The sequence below is a fragment of the Balaenoptera physalus genome, assembly GCF_965194825.1.
Source record: "Balaenoptera physalus genome assembly, chromosome: 8".
NCBI lineage: Eukaryota > Metazoa > Chordata > Mammalia > Artiodactyla > Balaenopteridae > Balaenoptera > Balaenoptera physalus.
The window spans coordinates 20511409-20533987 of NC_138887.1; the positions used below are offsets into that span (position 1 = coordinate 20511409).

The following is a 22579-nucleotide window of genomic DNA, read 5'->3' on the forward strand; positions in this document are numbered from 1 at the left end:
CACATACATATGGAACCTAAAAAAAAAGGTTCTGAAGAACCTAGGGGCAGGATAGGAATAAAGATGCAGACATAGAAAATGGACTTGAGGACACAGGGAGGGGGAAGTGTAAGCTGGGATGAAGTGAGAGAGTGGCATGGACAGATATACACTACCAAATGTAAAATAGATAGCTAGTGGGAAGCAGCCGCATAGCACAGGGAGATCAGCTCTGTGCTTTGTGACCACCTAGAGGGGTGGGTTAGGGAGGGTGGGAGGGAGATGCAAGAGGGAGGGTATATGGAGATATATGTATACATATAGCTGATTCACTTTGTTATAAAGCAGAAACTAACACACCATTGTCAAGCAATTATACTCCAATAAAATTGTTAAAAAAAAGATAATAACAATTGATAAAATAAATATTAGAGCAACAGGAAAAGAGAGATTTGGTCATAAAATGAGGTTAGCTAATCTTTAATAAGCTCATGATTCCCTAAGGTGTGTGAGGCTCTTTATGAAAGTTATTAGATTTAATAAAGGTGTTAAAACTATGGACACTGATGTCAGTATCCATTATTAAGGGATTTGTAGAAAGAAAATCAGTGTGGGGACAGGCAGATTACAAAGAACAGAGGGAATGAAACTAAGTTAAAGAGGACAGGGAAAAGTGAATGAATAGAACAAAATGTACATTTTCATTTTGACCAGTTTTATAAAGGAGCAAAATGGCCCGTTTTGAACTCTACAGAGTCACGGTAGTGGTGTTTTTGTACACAAATTTTCAAATTCTGAATTAAGTGCTTCAGTAAGATTTTATGTACTATTTGAATACTTATAGTCAAAATGGTTGCAACAGAAAAACAGGCACACTGATCTTGGTTTTAGTATCTGTCAAAACAGTAATCAAAGTAAATGTGACTGGAGGCTCTGTTTCAAAAACAAAGGGAAGGGCAGAAAAATTCAGTTGATAGTATTGAGGCTGATGGGGGAAAGATGTGTTATATCACAATAGAGAGATGATGTTTCAGGAACAGAAGATAAAGATATCATCATTAATGGGATACAAGCCTGTCCACGATGGAGTTTTTGACTCAAAATAGATTTTCTTTGAGCCTTAAACACTGAACTGTGCTGTGTCCCTCAGGATATCACAGAATGGCCTATTTCCACTTGTTAATCCCAGACCTAAATACTAATCTTTATCTCACTTGTTAGAGGATAGTTTAAATTAGCTTTATTGATTGCAGAACTAGACATGCATTAAAATGTCTTTTATAGTCCCTGACCTCAGCAGGGTATGAGAAGTATCTGAAGTATGAAATAAATGCAGAGTGGTACTGGTAAGGGGTTGTATTTTAAATTGCAAGTGCAGCATTGATTTAGTTTCTATTTTGCAGATTCTTTTAATTCTACAAAGAAGAAAATCACTTGCAATATTGAACCACAATTGTCTGCAGTCTGTAAACATAAAAAATCTTAAATCAATGGACTTAATTTAGCACATTTCCATTCTTTTTTTGAGATAGAAATTCAATATCCTTCCACTATAACCTTGACAGCAGTCTTGACATATAGGTTGCAATCTTTTTAAAGATAATACTAGAATTTCACAGTTAATGTCATTTGAATGTAAATTCTTTTAAAACCTGTTCGTTTATTAATTAAATAATTTGTTTTTCTGTTATTAAAAATCATCAAGCTATATTCATGAAATAGGATTCCACAGAAGAATCATTAATTCAAAAAAGTCTTGGATGTGACATTCTGAAAAATAATTTTACTTGCCATTTAAAGCATGAATATAACTTGCCTTCTACAATTTCCTGGGCTGGTTTGGTTGTACATGGTGACACAACCTGGGGAGCTGTAAGGTAACTGGATCAGCCAGTGAGTAGCTCAGAGGCTGTGTGTGCAGGCGCACCAAGCCTTACTGCAAGAGCACTTCCACTGGGTATGCAGTAGCAATAGATAGCTGGAGAGCTGGAGATTTCAAATACCTGGGACCAAAGCAAATGGCTTCCTCGCTGCTCCTCTATCCTTAGAGTCAGTCTTAGAAAAAATTGCTGAGCCAGTTTGGTGTGGGCCACAGAGGAGGTACAGAACAAGGAAGCAAGAACCACTATGAAGGACTTATTATATATCTATATATATAATCTCACTTAATCCTCACTACCACTTTAATGAAGTAGTTACTGTTATTACCTCTTTTGTCCAGATAAGGAAATTGAATATCAGAGAAATTAAGTAATTTGCCTAAGGCCACCAGGTAGTCAGTAATCAAACCTGGACTCAAGTCCCAGGACTACAAAATCCTGCGTTTAACCGTTATACCACAGACAGGACCTGAGGCTGAGTGCGAAGGGAAGCTTCCCAGAGGAGTTAGAACTGGAGATAGACAGTAAAGATTGCAAGGATTAGATAAACAGAAAAGGAGAGACATTTCTAGAAAGGGAAAAGCAGAAGCAAAAGGACAGAAGTGGCAATGTCTGTTGGTGAAACAGTGAAGGAACAGGCCTGACTGGGTTAATGGATTGTCTTATTATGAATAATATCACAGGAACAAATTCTTCCATAGGGAAGAAGCTATTATAATCCATCTTTGCATATATACAGAACTTAAATCAACTTAAATCAAGAGGATAAGTGATGCCTCCACCACATGCCATACCCGCCACAGGGCCTTTTCACATACCGCTCCTTCTGCCTGGAAAGCACTTCCTCTCCTCTTCACCTTGTTAACGACTACCAATCCATCAGGTCAGTTCAACCTTGACCTCCTAAGAGAGTCTTAGCTGAATTCCCCTACCTTAGTCAAACTCCTCCCTAGTGTGCCTCTCCTTTATGGGATTTATCACGCTTATTCTACTTGTTAGTGGGAATAAATGCAAAGAGAATAAATAATTGAATAAACAAATTAACAGAACTCAGGTCTGCCTAGGGCTGTTGCTCATATACTTTCCACATTAATAACACTATTTATAAAAGGTACAACAGAAAGATCTGAAGCTATTTTACCTGGGAAAGAGAGAATTTAGGGGAGAGGATCTGACAGCTGTCTTCAAATGTCTAAAGAACTATCATGTTGAAGACGGATTAGACATATTCTGCATACCTCCAAAGGGCAGAACAAAGACAAATGGGGTGAAAGTCCAGGGAGCCAGATTTCATTACAGCATAAGGAAGTGAAAGATGTAACAATGAGAGCTGTCCAAATATGAAGTGGACTGACTGTTAAGGAGGTGAGTATTCAAACAAAGGCTGGAGGAACACCTGTCAGGGGTGTTGTAGTGGAAATTCCTGTTCTGGTCAGGAAATTTTTAAGCCACTTAGGCCTTTGCGAGCCTAATATGTTTCTATAGTTCTGGGACAGACTTGAAAGCAAAACTGAGTTTGATTTGAACTGACCTCTAGGGGAGAGAGCAACAATATTAGGCCCTTTAAGTAACACATCTGCACTTGTGGGTGGCCACTTCATGCCACTGACGAGGTCTTTGAGAGCCAGCATTCCAATGGTAGTTAGGGCTGTGCAGCTGCCACTGTGACTAAACAGTTGAATACTGCAGTATACAAGGGACCAATTCCAGGGTCACTCCCTTTCCTTGGAGCAGTCGTCCTCTTCTTCCCCAACCCCCTACCCCCAGTCCACTTACAAACATATTTCTACAACAGGAGCTACAGTGGTGTGCTGACAGATCTCCTTCCAAACTACTTTTGGAAGCTATCCTTTTCCCCAGCTTCTTAAGGCTATCCCTTATCCTGAGCACAGCTTGACAGCAATGTTTCTCCTCATGCAAACATTCAAATCATGAAAGAGACACTGAGAGAGAAGAAAATTAAAAATCACCTTTTGAATCCATCATTTCTATCTTAATTTCACAAAAATAAAGGACTTAAAAATTATGCGCAGGCTGAAAACTAGGAATCCTGATTGGAAACCAAGGTCTTGATCTTGCAGAAGATCTGTAACTATTACTTTCGGTGGACCCAAGCCTGAACCGACAGTGAGTTTTTCTGTTAGAGAAACGTAATCTGAGTGTCAAATAACCAGTTTGCAAATTTTGGAATTCAACCCATTTGTTGAATAATCAAATTCAATACATTGTAATCTTAACATTTCAGGATAATTTATCATTTATATTTCAAACTACAGTGTCCATTTTGCTGTATGTTATTTGGTAATCCAATCATCGAATATTTACTTAACACCTCCTATGTGCAAGGCACTATGCTGGTTGTAGGGAGGGAAGCAAAATGGACATGATCCCTGATGTTACAGGGTTTATAATCTAATTTAGACCAAAAAAAGCACCAAATTAATACATAACTACAAACTGTGACAATCCATATGAAGGCAAATGGTCAGTAAGAGATGAGGAAGAGACGTTTCTCTGAGAAATTAAGAGTAAGTGAGAACTAACCTTGTGAAGGGTTAGGGAAAGGACATTCCTGGCAAAGGGCATACCGCAAAGCTCTGGGGTGGGAAAGAATTTGGTTCTTTCAAGAAATGGAAAGAAAGCCAATATGAGCAAGGGCCGGGAGTGGGGAGCTGGGGAGAGAAGCCTTGATATGACACTGTCACAGGAAGAACACAAGGGCAGAACCTGTGGAGCCCTGGAGATTGAAGGGGACTCTGAATGCAGTGGGAAGCCCCAAAATAGGGGAGTATGCAATTTACATTTTTTAAATGATTATTCAAAAGGTTAGACATAGAGAATAGATTAGGTGCAGACAAGAATCATGTCTCTTTCTCAATCTCCTAGTCACAGAAAATGACAACATCCAATCTAAAACCATATTAATGTAGCATATTTAGTTACTCCTTTTAGATAATTATGAGTTCAACATCCCACACATTTTTTGTTTACTAGGCGACTCTCTCCCAAGGAAACTGAAATATTTTCTGTTCAGGCAGTATAAATTCTAACTCGCACTGAGAAGGAAGACCAATGACTATTTCTGTGAAGAAGAAGGAGTAAAAATAATTGCCTTTTTATGTAATGTTGCGTTCAGAATGTTATCTCTATTTCATAATCTGGGGAAACTATGCACTTCACTGAGGATGCTGGGACAGAAACAGAGCCAGAATTAGACATTCTCTGTCTTGGCCATTTCTCTGTTTTTGTTGCCCTGTACTATTTCCTTCTGTGGAGTATATAGGAGCAGGCAGCCAGTCCTCTTCATCATTCTCATCAAATTTAAGTGTAGACTTCGGGCAAAAGTGAGTATATGTAACTGGTTAATACCTGGAAAAATAATATGCTCTTCTCGGGGCTTCCCTGATGGTGCAGTGGTTAAGAATCCGCCTGCCAATGCCGGGGACACAGGTTCGAGCCCTGGTCCGGGAAGATCCCACATGCCGTGGAGTAACTAGGCCCATGCGCCACAACTACTGGGCCTGTGCTCTAGAGCCCGTGAGCCACAACTACTGAGCCTGCGTCCCACAACTACTGAGCCCATGCACCCTAGAGCCCGTGCTCCGCAAGAGGAGAGGCCACGACAATGAGAAGACCGTACACCGCAACTAAGAGTAGCCCCCACTCGCCGCAACTAGAGGAAGCCGTGCACAGCAACAAAGAACCAAAGCAGCCAAAAATAAATAAATAAAATAATAAATAAATAAAAAAAATAAAAAACTTACCATAAATTTAAAAAATAATAATAATAAATAATATGCTCTTCTCTTACTGCTCTGAGAACAGGACCATTGGCATGGTCAGTTCCTGGTATCCAGCAGGGGAGGGGGCGGGAAATTAGTATATCTTAAAGAAGGAATGCAAAAGCAGAAGTAATAGCTTCTGGCATTCAAAATAGAATCATGCAGCAATCCAGGTTATTTTCCAAGTACCTTATTCCAACCAAACTCAAAGAGCCCATTCTCACAAGTTTTGTTTGTTTGTTTGTTTTATTATGGGATGTTGCTCTGAAATGTTGGTAGTAGGATATTGCATCAGGGGAAGTAAACAGAAAGCTTACTTTTTTTAGTCCCAGGGAATTGTAAAAAGAAGAGAGAGACCAAGAGAAAAAGAGAGTCAGTCAGTTGAGCATGCATTCTGATTTCTCCTTTCAATGAATTGCGTTAAATCCATGGTTCTCAAACTTTAATGTGTCTCAAATCACCTAGAGTACCTGTTAAAGGCCAGCTGCTGGGCTCCACCCCCAGAGTTTCTGACTCAGTAGGTCTAGGGTAGGACTCGAGAATTTGCATTTCTCACAAGTTCCCAGGTGATGCTGAGGCTGCTGGTCCAGGGACCACTGTGTTGAAAAAGTGAAAGTCAAACCAAGGGCAGAGGAGTTTGTCCTTGATTTTTATGTAGAGCCCTGGAAAGAGACCATTTCAATGACTGACCCCTGCTGAAACCTGGTGAGCAGCCGAATCTCCTCAATTCATCCCACATCAATGGGGACACATAAACCACATCTCTCTTCCCTTTACAACAGGCACCTTAAGGAGAGAAACAGGATGGGGATAGCTCAGAGGTTGACTATTTTTTCCTAGAAAGACATAGCATTGCCTAAGGGACTGTTTAAATTCCCAAATCTAACTATTCTTAAACTATATTGGACACACTGTCAGGTTTCTTTCTCTTTCATTTCCCTTTCTAATAACCATGCCAGGTTTCATGTGGCCTTCTGCGCCCCCTTTTTCTTTTCCCACTGGCTGGAATGTGGACCCAGTTGGTATGGTAGTGAGCCAACTTCAGTGGTGTGAATGATAAAGGCAACATCTTCAAGAATGGCAAAGCCACAAAATAGAAGGAGCCTCAGTCTCAGACACTGTCAAGCCACGTTATAGACCCTGGATTTTACCTGTCATTATATGTTGGGCCCATTTGATACAGCAGTCTGTCTAATCTGCATCCTAATTGATACAAATGGAATGAGAGGTATGAGTCGTGTGAGAATAATACATAAAGTCCTTGCAGTGAGTGCTTAAGTTGTATAAGCACATTTTTCCTATGTTACACCCTTCCACACTGACTGGCCAGTGATCCATCCAGGGCTTTGGTTAGATGAGTCCTTCAGCGTTTCATTCTTCTTCTCATTTCCAGTTTTTCTTTTCTTTCTTGGATGTTTTTTGTCTATCATTATCACATTTTTTCAGGTCTAGTGATCTATGTAATTTCACCACATGTTTTATTAGTATTGCTTCTGGCTGCTTTAGAGTTGTTAGAAATGGCTCAGGCATTTTTTATACCTCTTAATACTTTTGAATATCTGAATAAGTAAATAAATACTCAAAAGAGTACACTTGTTTTAAATTGTCATTATCAACCTTTCACTTCTTTGTGAAGTAACAGGTATAATTTATGAATTAACAGGTATGATTTTGATTAAGGTGATAATGTGAAAATTACATCTAGTTGAATCTTGGGGAAACATACCTAAGAATGTATACATGTATTTATTATTTACTTATATATGCATATTTATTTTTATATATTTACATATATATCCCCAAATTTCAAATTTACTTGTATGTATATAATAAACACAAAGATAGCTTCTAGTGAATAAAAGAGCCTATAAAACACGTTCTTGGGCTTCCCTGGTGGCGCAGTGGTTGAGAATCTGCCTGCCAATGCAGGGGACATGGGTTCGAGCCCTGGTCTGGGAAGATCCCACGTGCCGCGGAGCAACTAGGCCCGTGAGCCACAACTACTGAGCCTGCGCGTCTGGAGCCTGTGCTCCGCAACAAGAGAGGCCGCAATAGTGAGAGGCCCGAGCATCATGATGAAGAGTGGCCCCCGCTTGCCACAACTAGAGAAAGCCCTTGCACAGAAACAAAGACCCAACACAGCCAAAAATAAATAATAAATAAATAATAAATTTAAAAAAAAATGTTCTCAAAAAAAAATACATTCTCAAATCCCTATTCATTTAGTAGTCAAATATTTTAATCAAGGTTGTCTCTTTGTAAACTCAACATGCATTCATATAATGTTAAATATTTTAAAATTTGGGTTGTGCTTTCCAAAATAATGTATTATTTGTTAAGAAAAAAAAGACTGCCCAGGCATTGGCTCTCAGAATGTAGGACACTATTCAGTCCTGAATGAATATCAATTTTGAAATATTTTTGGTTTATAGAATATAATAATTTTCAGAATAAAAATTGCTCAGAATAGCCAGTAAATACAGTTAACCTTGGAACAACACAGGTTTGAACTGCTTGGGTCTACTTATACACAGATTTTTTTTCAATTAATATAGTACTCCAAATTCCTTTCCAAACTGTCACATCACTGACTTGGTTTGGCCAAGATAAAACAATTTTAAAAGCACACACATACATCGCAGTTTATCTCCCTCCTGGATCAGCTAATATCATACAATACTATTCTGTACCTCCCTCCATTCGAAACACCAATAGCCCTCTTGCCCAAAAAACAAAAGAAAAAAAAATAGAGCTTAGTAAAATAAGTACTCATAGCATCATTAATACAAAATTATAAAAACATGGCAAATTTATTTAAAACACTTTAGAGTGCTTTTAAATATAGTTTCAGAAGAAGGGAAAATGTGTCTGTATTCTATTAAACTCTAATGCTTCAGGAAACCACAAAATGATCATTTATCACCCTAGCTAGCTACTGATCATAGAAATGGCATAAAAAGCCATGACTAGGAGAATGAAACAATGAACCTTTGTGACCAAGTACAGGAATACAGCAGACCCAGATCATAGGCATTGCTTGGGAGCCAGTGCTCAAAACAGAGCCAGTAGTCAGAAGTCAGAAGAGCCACTGTGAGTTATGGAGCGCACACATCCAGAGTTCAAAGCAAGTCTTGAATCACAGAAAAAAACAGAGGCCAAAGTAAGGCACAGAATCAAGAATCAAGACAACAATTCAGAATCATACATATGTAGCACCACACTGTCCATTGATCCATTGGTCATTTGAGTGGATCTAGTTGCAGCAAGAATAGTATGTGTTAGCTGCAGGTAGATCATTCCCAGCCATTCCTTCCACCATAGTGGCCTCCCAGAGACTGAGGATGAAACATGCCATTCATTTTTCCCACTATCCATCAGTTGGGCTTCAGGAGGAAAGCCAGACTAATTACAGACCAAAGAAAGAACTTACATTTTCTCTTTGTGTCTGAGTTGTAGTGTGAGTTAAATTTCTACCCTGTTACATTAGCGATTGGCTGGACTTTAAGCAGAATTAAAGGTTGAAGCAAATGTGAAATTAGGCTGAGAATATCCAGCTAGTCAGAGAAGGGCTAGGAGACAAAATTAAATGAAAAGAACACACACCCCTTTTTTCTTTTTTACAATTTTATTAACATATAATTCACATACTATACAATCCACCCATTTAAAGTATATAATTTAATCGCTTTTAATATATTTACAGACTTGTACATCTAATACCACAATCAATTTTAGAACATTTTCATTACCCCAAAAAGAAACCCCACCCCACTTAGCCAGCACTCTGGGCAACCACTAATCTACTTCCTGTCCGTACAGATTTGCCTATCTGGAAATTTCACATAGAATCGTACAATATGTGGTCCTTTATGACTGGTTTCTTTCACTTAGCATGTTTTCAAGGTTCACCCATGCTGTAGCATGTATCAGTTACTTCATTCTTATTAATTGCCGAATAGCATTCCACATTTTATTTATCTATTTATCAGCTAATGGGCATTTAGGTTTTTTCTACTCTTTGGCTATTCTGAATAATACTGCAAAGAACATTCATGTACAAGCACAAGCTCTAGTGTGGACATATATTTTCATTTCTCTTCTGTATACCTAGAAGTGGAATTGTTAAATCATATGGTAACTCTATGTTTAACTATTTGAAGAACTGCCAGACTGTTTTCCAAAGCAGCTGTACCATTTTCCATTCCCACCAGCAGTGTAGGAGGGTTCCAATTTCTCCATACTCTTGCCAATAGTTATTATCTGTCTTTTTTATTATAACATTCTACCCCCTGGTTTAAAATCTCAAACAGATCTTCTGGATATTTGGGTCTGGTAATTGAACCAGCTCCCTGGTTAGAGGAACCCACTTACAAAAGGCAAAACTGAGTACACACATGCCTAATGACCAGCGGGAAAGAAAAGGTCAGAGCCAGGGCACCCAGTCCCTTCTGACTATAAACACAAAGGAGGTCTGACATTGACACTGCTTCTTCTTCTTTTTTTTTTTTAATATTTATTTATTTAATTTGGCTGTACTGGGTCTTTGTTGCGGCACGCAGGATCTTTGTTGTGGCATGCGAGATCTTTTTTAGTTGCGGCATGTGGACTTCTTAGTTGTGGCACGTGGACTTCTTAGTTACAACATGCATGCGGGATCTAGTTCCCCGACCAGGGATCAAACCCTGGCGCCCTGCATTGGAAGCACGGAGTCTTACCCACTGGACCACCAGGGAAATCCCGACACTGTTTCTACTTGAACTTATTCAAGCCATGGTGAGGGCAGGACACGTAGATGTGAGAAGATGAGCAAAGGTTGAATCATCACTTGAAAGTTAACTGGGTGGGGGAATATGGAGTCAAAGCTGAACTCTACTTTCTCTCCTCCACTCTCACTTGGTATTTTTCCACCAAAGAGTACATACTGAGAACCTTGGGGATCTTCTCTACCTTTAAAGTTCTATGATTCCACGATTTTCTCCCTGTAAGTGCAATTTATATTGACTGTGCTATGTATCTCTTTTATAAACAGAAGACTTTGTCTTAATAAGATTCAGTTTAAAGATTTTTAATGTTTATTTAAAAACATTTTTACTTTTAATGATTCCTGAATCTTGTCATAATATTATAACTTTAGCATTAGCATTAGTATTTCCTGGAAGTCACTAAAAGTTCCTGAAAGTTCACCAAGAAAAAAGGTGAATATGGTTAAAAGGGAAAAAATAAAATTTATTCCTTGGAAGTACACTGATTACTTATTTAGCTAGTAAGAGAATTGTGTTCTTTCATCCTTGAGAATTGTGCCATGGAATAAATTAATTGCATTGATTTGCAATATAATGACCACATCTGAAAATATAGGAAAAAAATTATAAGGATGGAGGATTCAAACTAAGGAGGACCAATTCCATACACAATACCAACCAACCATATTAGAAGATGTTAGAGGGTGTTATACATGCTCTTCCTTACTTAGCATGGAAGGAAATTGCAATTAATATGTGGCTAGTAAGGCAATTCCTGGGCCCTAAAGTTACTGGTTCTTCAAGTCAACAGATATTTGGTGTGCATCCGCTATGAGCCTGAAACTTTGGTAGCTTTGTGGCTGCCAAAATAAATAAGACAGAGTCTCTGCTGGCAAAAAGCAGCAGAGGCCTTGGCCTCTGCCAGGCAGATGCAAACATATTATCCAGCTGCAATACCCTGGGACCATTCTACAGCTTTGATAGTAAAGGAGCAGAGTGGAAATAATGAAGAGGGGTGATTTACAGTAACCTCAGCCAGAGTGAAAGAACAGGATATGGATGGCAAAGGAATAAGGAACGTGACCAGTGAACTCAGCCTCATAAACAACATGAAGGATTTCACCAAGCAGAGAAAGGCAAAGGACATTTGTGAAAACACTCTAGCGGGAGAGCAAATGTTTTGGAAATTTATAAGGTTTAACCATATAAAACTGTCAATAGTCAACCACTTTTTGGCCTAGAAAAATAGCACATTCATATGGCTCCAACTAATACAAAATAATCCCCACTGGTGTGTTGGGGGAATGTTTCGGAGAATTAGTTAGAAAAGTAGTTAGGGTCAGAGTAGAAAAGGCCTTGAATTGCCTTCTAAGTTTCAACTTTATCCCATAGGTGACGAAGGCAGTCAATTCAAAAAAGGAACTTTAAACAAATACCAATAAATGTATTTTTAAATGTTTAAATAATTTTGGGTTTAAAAGAAAACTATGTATCATTTTCAGTACCACAAGTTTAAAAAATTTAATGATAATATTCAGTGCAAATAAGGACTCAGGGAAACAGGATGCTCCCATACACTGCTGCATGTGTAAACTGGAATAATATTTCTGGAAGGCAATCAAAATACCCTTTGACCAAGCGTTTCACTCCTAGAACTGTATCCTAGGGAAACGGCCATGGATATTAACCGAAAAAAAAAAAAAGAAGTTTAGCTACCAGAATATACTTAATGTCTAACAATAGCAAGTTGGTTAAATAAATCATGAATCACCCTTATAACTGAACACTATGCAGCTACTTTAAATATTTAGAGGAATATTTAATAACATGGAAATGCCTACAAAATTTCTGTTACATGAAAAAAATTAGGTTATAAAACAGTACATGTATCAGAGCTCTTAAGAACGAGGTCAGACTCACTGGGTTTGAGTTTCAGAGCCACCATTTACAGTCGTGTGACATTGAACACGTAACCTATCCTCTCTGCAACTCAGTTTCATCATCTGTAAAATGGGAATAATACCAGTATATATGTCATAGGGTTGTTGTAAAAATTAAATGAATTAATATACATAAAACACTTTGAAATTTGCTTGGCACATAATAAGTACTATCTAAAGTTAGTTACTGTTAATATCTATCTAAGAGTTAGTTATTGTTAACATCATTAGCACTTGTTGCCAGTAAATTAATTCAACTTTTAAGCTAATTTAAGAAGTAAAGCTGGGAAGACAAACCACAGGGCAAGAACCACACCCAAAGCACTCTGCAGAGCTGGTCCTGTGAAGTCATCACCACAGCTGCCAAGCACTGACTGACTCCATGGCTTGCACTGCCAAGTCCTCAGATGTTGGACACTGCACACTGCCCCAGAACAGCTGTCTTTGCTGCCACTGGAAACCGGATGCAGCTGCCATCACTGCTGGGCCGTGGTCAGAACGGATTCTGCGTCATCCCTGCTGCTTTGAGTCACCAGGTCCTGAATCAGAGCCTAGAGAGGATGCATCTGCTTGGTTGTACCAAGTCCCCAGTTCCCAGATATAAGGTAGAGTGAGCAAAGGAGCATTGAGTGTTTTTATCATATAGAAAAGGCAGATTCTACTTTGTAAGTCAGGGGATTCAATACACTTAGCAAATTTATACATTGGGCAACAAAAGAAAGATATAAATGATCCCTTTGGTGTTTGAAAAATACAGATATAACCTGAACATATTTTACTTGTTTAGAAAAACAACTAAAAGGATATATATATATATATATATATATATATCTCAAAGTGTTAATGATTAATTTTTAATTGACCAATGTGGCTGATTTGAATTTTTTATCTTCTGTCTCTGTAACTTTCCAAATCTTCTATGACATAGAAAAGACCTTTTCTCTTTTCAAACAAGACTAGGCAATATCCAATCTCTATTTCTGAAAGAGAATTGAGTCTTTCTTAGATTTGGCCATGGACTGGGAAGCAGGCAACTAGGTCAGGTGGCCACTGTCAGCCTAGAGCAGGCCCTTGCTTATCAAAGCCTAGACCAGCACCATCAGCTTGATTCAGAAGCATATTAGAAATGCAGAATTTCAGGCCCCATCCCTGATCCACTGAAAGCAAAGGAGAAGATGATTCAAGAGATATTCTAGAAGTATAACCAGCAAGGCTTGACAAATGACAGTGTGAAACAAGTCATGAACGATTACAGACCTTGGAAGTATTTCCAAACTTGGAAGAAGGCAGAGTCATTAATACAAATGGGTCACTGGAACAGGAACCAGTTTTAAAGGAAAAAGATAAATGTAGTTTTAGATGTGTGAGGTTTAAGAACTTGAAAGATGGCCAGGTAGATATAACCAGCCTGGTACATGTAGAATTGGGAGCCAATAAGAAACATCAAGATTGGGCTTGCAGATTTGAGAACAATCTAAAAAAGGAGGAAATAGAAGCAATAAAACTGGATAAGAGCATGCAAAGCAAAAGAAGAAACCCAAGCAAGATCCTTTGTTAATACCTATATTTTGGAAACAGGAGAGAAAAGGAAGTCAGAAAATGGATGGCCAAAACTAATGTCAGCAGATTACAGTGTCAAAGAAAGCAAAGGACAGATGTTTCACTATTATTCAATTCTTCCCTCCTTTCATGACAAATTAGGAGTGGTTTACACAGTTATACTTACATTAAACTTGACAGTGATGGATTAAAGAAGATCTTAATTCTTGAGACACAGAATGCCCAAAATATAAGAGAACACTGATGCTTTAGATGTTATAGTAATAGGTCTCAACCTCAGAAGATATCCAAAGTTTCTGTGACTTTTTAAAAAGTTTTTGATGAAAATTTTGTAATTTTCAGTGTTGCAAATTAAATAAGACCATGACTTATCGTTGTTTTATTCATCCATTCATTCAGCAAACATTTATTGAACACTTACTATGAGCCAGGCACTCTTCTGGGTTTTGAGGATATAGCAATTAACAAAACAGACATAACCATTTGCACTCCTGGGGCTTACATTCTAGAGGGGAAAGAAGAAGATATTATAGATAATAAACAAAAGAAATAAGTAAACATATTGTATGCTGGATGGTAATAAGTGTTATAGAAGGAAGGACTATAGGGGTGGGGTCACAGTTGCAATTTTAAAAGAGGTGACAGGGAAGTCGCCACTGAGAAGACGAATAGACCTGAAGGAGGTAAGGCAGCCACTCTTGCAGATACCTGAGGGAAGCACCTTCCAGGGCAAGGCTGAAGTGGACCTGAGGGTCAAGAAGGCCAGTGTGGCTGAACTGAGGGAGTGTAGGGGTGGGCAGGAAAAGAAGACTGAGGAGTAAAGGCCATCGAAGGTTTTTGAGCATGTAAGTGACATTATCTGACTTGAATTTTAACAGAATCATTGGGGCTGCTATTCTAAGAACAGACCGAAATAGGAAAACCAGATAGGTGGTTACTGTGAATACCGAGGCAAGAATAATGGTGACTCAGACCAGGTACCTTTGACAGTTTTCTCTCTTTTCAAATAGCTACCTTTTTTGTTTTTCTTCTAGTATACCGCACTACAGTGGGATGCAGGAGGGCGGAAAGATTGTGTACATGGCAGGTACAGGAGTGCAGAACTCTCAAATCTTCTAGTTACATAATTTTATATATCTTCACATTTATCTTCAGTCACACAGAACAAAATGTATATGCAACTTAAACATTTAACTTAAACATTTAATGTTTAAATAATTAAATCTTCTAAATTATTACAGATTCAAGGAAATGTTTTAAAAAAACAAAACTAAAAACCATTATCATCACCCTGTCAATAAATTTATATTTAGGCCAAGGTAACAATAAAAGAAACTGATAATTTATTTTAAAGACATGAGCAATATTTTTGAAATATAGAGTCACTAAATAATGACTAGTTCTGAAAAGTGTCATTTTAAACCTTCCACTCTTTAATGCTGTAATTAAAAGCAAAATGAGCGAGATCTAGAGGGTACCCACAGAGACCTGGGTCACATCAGGACATGTAATTTGCCTCTTCTATGGATCTAAGACCAAAGGCTCCATTTATTTGCTAAGATTAAAAGGATAAACTGATTATTTCTTATTTTAACATACAAAGGCAACTAAGTCAAGTTAAACATTGATTCAGAGAGAGAAGAGCTGTCAACACTATTAATATTACCCTAGACCTGTAGAGTGGTTATTATTTACAAAGCACTTTCACTACCATTATCTCATTTGAGCCTCAAAACAGACTCATTAGCATCATTGTTCTTAATTTACAGATAAAGAAACCCAGACTCAGAGAGTTTACGGGACTTATCCAATGGCACCCAACTACTTAGCAAGTGCTAGAGCTGGGATCGGAACCCTTACTTCCTAGGTCTTTATACTTTACCAACCTGTGTTTTTTCCCAGATATAGAATTGTGGGAAAAAACGTTTTTCCTGTGCAGGAATGATCAGTTCAGCAAAACCAAAGGTGGTAAGCAGTACCTATTGAGAAGTGCCAGCTTGGGAATAATTGCCTTGTGGTAAATTCTGTTGTCCCTATTTAAGGTTAGAGAAACCAAGGAACAGAGGTTTGTTAAGTCAAACACTGGCTCTTTAATTATTCAGGGTCTGGTTTGCCATTTAGGCGTACCTTGGTCCCCCCCTCCCTATCCCCTCTTCCCCCGCTCCCCCTACCCCACCCCCCCAGAGTTTATGGCTGGCTTGCTCTCCTGGCCTGCTCTTTGGCACCTCCACCAGAGGGCAGGCAGGGCAGGAAGAAGAGCATTGGTGACCTGTTTGATCAAAACGTTGGAAGAAGAAAACTTAGATCACTATCTTAATTTAAGCTTTTGCAGCCTTTCTAGATTTCAGTTATGAATGAAAACTTTGCCACCACAGAATAAATAATGTAGCAAAATGATCAGAACTGGAGACTAGAGTTTCATTATACCGCTCTACACTTCCACTCTGATTTTTCTAAATGATCAATATAAAATGTTGAATCTTTAAAAATATAACACTTGGGACCTCCCTGGTGGCACAGTGGTTAAGACTCCATGCTCCCAATGCAGGGGGCCCAGGTTTGATCCCTGGTAAGGGAACTAGATCCCACATGCATGCCAAAACTAAGAGTTCGCGTGTCACAACTAAGAAGGCTGCGAGCCACAACTAAGGAGTCAGTGAGAAGCAACTAAGGAGCCCTCCTACCACAACAAAGACCCAGAGCAACCAAATAAATAAATAAATAAATAAAATATAATCTTTAAAAATATATATAACACTTAAAAACATGTAGGGAGGGACGTCCCTGGTGGCTCAGTGGTTGAGAATCTGCCTGCCGATGCAGGGGACACGGGTTCAAGCCGTGGTCTGGGAAGATCCCACATGCTGCAGAGCAACTAAGCCTGTGAGCCACAACTACTGAGCCTGCACTCTAGAGCACGTGAGCCACAATCACTGAAGCCCGCGTGCCTAGAGCCCGTGCTCCACAACAAGAGAAGCCACCGCAATGAAAAGCCCACACACTGCAACAAAGAGTAGCCCCTGCTTGGGCTTCCCTGGTGGCGCAGTGGTTGAGAGTCTGCCTGCCGGTGCGGGGGACATGGGTTCGAGCCCTGGTCTGGGGGGATCCCGCGTGCCGCAGGGCAACTGGGCCCGAGAGCCACAATTACTGAGCCTGCGCGTCTGGAGCCTGTGCTCCGCAACAGGAGAGGCCGCGATAGTGAGAGGCCCGTGCACCGCGATGAGGAGTGGCCCCCGCTTGCCGCAACTGGAGAAAGCCCTCGCACAGAAAGGAAGACCCAACACAGCCATAAATAAAAAAAAAAAAAAAAAAAAGAGTAGCCCCTGCTTACCGCAACTAGAGAAAGCCCGCGTGCAGTAACGAAGACCCAACGCAGCCAAAAATAAATAAATTAGTTAATTAATTAAAAAAAAACAAGTAGGGAAATAGATGGGCAATGAACAAGAATAGAAAATTCACAAAAGAAATTCAACTGGCAGTGAACATGGAAATATGTTCCATTTCACAGGCAATTAAAGAAATACACATTAAAAATAAGAAACTGCCACCTTTCATCTGTCAAATTAATGAATATTAAAAATGAGAATTATTCATAAGGGTGTAGGGAGACAGGCATTTTCATATATGATTAGTGGAGATGTAAATTGGTACCATCTTTCTGGAAAGAAATCTAACCATATAGAGAGATTAATCCTGACAGAAGAAAATCAGAGTAATTTCCTACTACTCCAGTTGGAACTAAAATCTGGTTCTTTTTCCTCTAATCAAGTGAGCCCTTACATGGAGAATACAGACTCACGATACATGATAAAATGAAAACCAACCTTCATGCCACCTCCAGCCCTCTGCTGACTCAGTGGGATGGAAAGATGAGGGTCCCTACCCCAAGACAGAGTAAGGGTTATAACTCTCACCACTCCAAGAACAGAGGCAGAGCATACTGACAGTGGAGAGAACTGGGAACATCTGGATGTCTGTGCGTCTCCCAAGATCACAGGGTCTGCCTCAGATCCACAGGAGAGGAAAGCAGTGCTTTCTCTAGGTTCCCGAAGTTGTAACACATCATACTGACCTGCATCCTATAGTGCAAGGCTGTCCTGGAGAGAGAGAGAGCCCAGGGGTCTGATTTTTATGGGACTATCCAGATACATTTGAGTGTCTTGTCAACAATGGCCAGACATGCATGGACTGGACCACTCCTGCATCCTCGAATTACATCGCTGTACGACAGTTACGGTCTTAAAGGTCAAATACAACATTTGCCCCTAAATGCAAACTACTGTACTGTAACAGAGTTGCTTGATCTTGCTTATAACTTAACACCTACTAGACTGAGCTAATTTAAGAGATAGCCTGATGGTGAAAAGGAGAAGGAGTCTTATTATATTAATAATAGAAATCTGCTTGGAAGGCCTAGGTCCCACAAAAAGAGCGATTTTCCTGAGTTCTCCTAAGTATACACTCATCACAGTTTACAATAAGGAAAAACGGAAAGCAACCTAAATGTCTAATCGAGAGTGTGGTAGGTGCCTATTAACTATTTAACAAAAATGGAAAATGCTTGTACTAGAATAAGAAGTGAAGATGCAGAATACAGAGGTTCCAGTTCAGGGTAAGCTGACTCCCTCCTGTCTTTCCCACTGAATGGAGATATAAAATGGACAGAATGCATGACTGCTCTAAAAATGAAACAGCAGTAGTCAGGTTGGAAAAGAAGATGAGAATGTCAAGTCCTGCTAAATCAGCAGTGAGTTTCCTATTTTCTTTTCCCTCCAGTATTTCCTAGCCTGGACTCAGGGCAGCCTGAAACCGGAAGTGGGAACCGGTCCTGGACAGAGAGAGCTCCAGAAGAAGGCTCTAGTTATGGCCCAAGAAACAGAAAGAGGATGCTTTTCTGTTTCTAATGCTCAAAGAAAACAGAAGAAATCACCTAGTTTTTAAATCTTTTTTTTTTCCATTTCTTATTTTTTTGTCTGTTTCAGCCTCCAGGCAATCTAGGAGTATCCACAGCTGCCACTGTGGCAGAAGCAAGGGGCCACAATGCCTAAAACTCTGAGGGAGAGGATCTTTATTGAGAAGAGAAGCCAGTTTGGGGTTTCAGGGAGGGTAATCACGGTACCAGAACTGGACAGTGGACATGATACTGGCAAACTGCCTGTAAGAAGATACCATGTGAACCTGTCACAGGTAACTGGAAATGTAAATCTAGTTCTCAGAAAAGAGGTCTGGGCTGGAATTATAAGTTTGAATCATCTGCATTTATAAGTTATTTAAAGCTAAATACTCTAGATGTTTTCTCCTATTACTAATAGCTAATTACTGAGATTTCCTTGCAGCATTCTTTAGTATCTGCTCCACTGCCAAAGTAAAAGATAAGACCATTTATTACAATGCTAAAGATGGAGTCTATAAAGTACACAGGATTTTATTTGGTCCCAAGATCTGGGGCCTGGCTCCTAAACCAGCAGTGCTTAGACTCTGCTTGCAATCTCCCTAAAATAACTTTAAAAAACTTTTTATTCCCTCACATATTTTAAAATTTGCATCTGAATTTTTTCATCAAATTTAAATAATGGCAAAAGATGTGATTTCGGGTGTCTTGTAACTACTGGCATGTTTAAAATTAAACTATTACATCACTCTTAAAAACAATCAAGGAATGTAAATACCATAGAGATTTCATTCCCACCATCTTTTACATTTCAAAAATATATATGAACAAACTTTTTTAATTGTCAGAAACTTCATTTCTTTTTCTCCTTGAACTCATACTTTCATTCCATTTTCCCCACAAAATTGTAACCTAATATGCCATGTTTTGATGCTTGAAAATCTTTGATTTATCACTCTATCATAATTTTTTGCAATAAAAATATGCATACGAATTGAAATATTCTCTGGTTCTATAATGCTGTGTTATTTTTTCTTCTGTATTTAGTTACCATTACAGTTATTAAATAGATAAAGATGATCAAAGAACATAAATGACATATTTAAATAAATGTTAAATATGGAAAGTTAAAATTTTATTGTAAATATATCTTTAATAAGATAATGGGGCCTTTTTTCTTTTTTGTGTGTGAATTCAATTCAATAATGGTATTATAAGTATGTGTTACTTTATTAGCTTCTCTAATATTAAAGTTATGCATCCATATCGTTTAAAGAATCAAGTTGTCCTAGAAGACATATAACAAACAAAAGTATCATATGCTTCCCCCTATTTCCCGTTTCCAACAGGCAACGACTTTTCTATTTTAACTCCATATATCCAAATAACATACTTATATTGCAATTTCTTGATTTTGAAAAGTTTTAGTCATTATTTATTGACACTCCCCTAAAGCAGATGAGATTTCACTTTTTTAAACTGAAATATAGTTCATTATCTCTGTTCTTTGGGTAGGTTGAGCTATACACTGTGTTCATTCTGTTTCTTGGTATTCCATCATCACAAACGGGGAGGGGTGAGGAACTATAGCCTTTCTTGTGCAGGAATGGTTTTGATTTTTTTTTTTTTTTGAAGATTCTTCAAGGCTTCATGATTATAAATAAATTAACACCAGAAAAGAAATAAATTGAAATATAGTTGATGTACAATATTATGTTAGTTTCAGGTGTACTACATAGCGATTTGACATTTGCATACATCATAAAATGATCACCATGATAAACCTAGTAATTATCTGTCTCCATACAAAGCTATTACAATATTATTGACAAAATACCTTATTCTGTATATTACATCCCCGTGGCTTATTGATTTTATAACTGGAGGTTTGTACCTCTTAATCTCCTTCACCTATTTTGCCACCCCTCACACACTCTGAAGGGGCCTTTTTTCAATTAGTTTATGTATCTATAGGTTAATATTACTTACTGCCAGAATTTAGATATACATTTTGTTTTGTTTTGTTTTGTTTTAATGTAAGCTCTGAAAAAAACTTATTCACATAAATGAGAAGATGGAACTGAAAGGAGTTTTATTATAGCAATAGTCTACAATTATTTGAACCTCTTAAGAGTTACAGAACTAAAATCACATAGTAATGGATAATTAAAAATATTTTTCATGAGTCACCAACTGATTCAATTAATTCCTCCTTTAATTTTGTGGAAAGTAAAGAAGTGAAAACCTCCTGAGTTTCAAAAAGATTATTATAATTATTCCTCCTGCTCACTGTCGACACCAATAATTTGAATTCTCTGGCACTTCAGAGGTTCTTCCACCCACAGGGCAATATGCTGTAACATCTCAGAGGAAGGGAGGCCTTTCTTTCTTAATGTGGGAGCTGGAGGGGATGGGATTATGCAAGGGGAGGTGAGAAAGGAGAAAGCAGCACAGTGAAAGGGTGTCCTCAAGCAGATCAGTTTTAAGGAGAATGAAGGAAGTTGAAATCCAGAAGCTGAATCCATCCTGTAAATCTATCTTGCCCCTTAGAAGCCTTTATGCACCCTTAGTTGTTTTAAACCAACTAGCATTTCCTTTCTTTCATCTTACCCCGTCGTGGGGGGGAAAAAAAAGAGGTAGGAAAGAAAATATAAACCTGAGAGTATTTTTTGAGGGTTGTAGAAAAAGAAGAGTCTGATCCCTAGGGATCAGGAAAATTCTTCAGGGAAGGGGGTTGGGTGGGGAGGAGGAGGAAGGAGTGGTAGGTGTCCATGGGTGGGGCAGACAAGGGACTACTCCTACCCCCGGCCCCACAAAGGCAGAGTCTTGAGATAAGGTCTCTTCTTCTGGAATCAGCACCCTGGTATTGCATTTCATTTATTCAACAAACATTTTGAAGGCACTTTCAATGTCAGTCTCTGTGCCAGGCCCCAGGGTACAAAGACCTTTACACTCCTTGTCTTCAAGGAAATTATACCAGCTGCTCAGGACTCAGGGTCTTCACTGAGGTGCTCTAGCCAGCCACCCTCCCTGCTTCCCAGCAAATACTTCTCCACATCCTCCGATTTCTCCCCGCCCCCTCCCTTCACTATTCTACTACCACCAAAAGCTGTATGATCTCATTTCCTCCAGACACTGTTCAGTGCTTTCTAATGCAGATTGGGTCATGCCATAGTGGGCACTGCAAGTAGATGGGTTACAGGGATGCCCAGCATAGCTCTTCAGGCCCTCAATAATTCAGGGGGGAGGGCTGAGACCTAGGCATTAGGAGGCCACAGTTCAGATACCTCTAGGCAACAAGAAGCTTTTTACAGTGTGCTGTACAAATATTATCATAATTTTATGTGTGCCCTGGTGTCAAATATGTTGGGAAGCATTGTAAACTACTTTATCAAAGTATGAATCAACAGGTCTGAGCAGAAGTCCAAATGCACTGCCTGGGAGCTACATCTGGCCTGCAGACATCCTTGGTTTGGCAGATACAGTGCTGACAACTTAAAAATAATTTGTTTTTGACATAAAAAAACTTTATTGTTCAATACAATATTACATACTTTGAACCTTATATAATATTTTAATTTCTGTAGAACTCATTACATGCATTAACCTTGTATGACATTTTAAACTTATTTGAAATTGGTTTGAGCTCCCCAGAGGGCATATTACGTACTTTGGAGCTGAGATCATATTATCCATCACTTGGTTCCAGTAGAAAGCTGTATGCTGTCACTTTCGCTTTCAGTATCTTAGATGTCTGTAATAGCCAGTTTGAGATCATTGTCAACTGTGTGTGGCCTGTAGCTGT

At 38.8% G+C, this 22579-nt stretch overlaps 1 protein-coding gene across 3 annotated transcripts in view; it reads right to left on the reverse strand.

Annotated features, from left to right (window-relative positions):
• The window catches only part of GSAP (gamma-secretase activating protein), a 191581-nt gene that overhangs the window by 119363 nt on the left and 49639 nt on the right, over positions 1–22579 (reverse strand). The window lies entirely within an intron of this gene.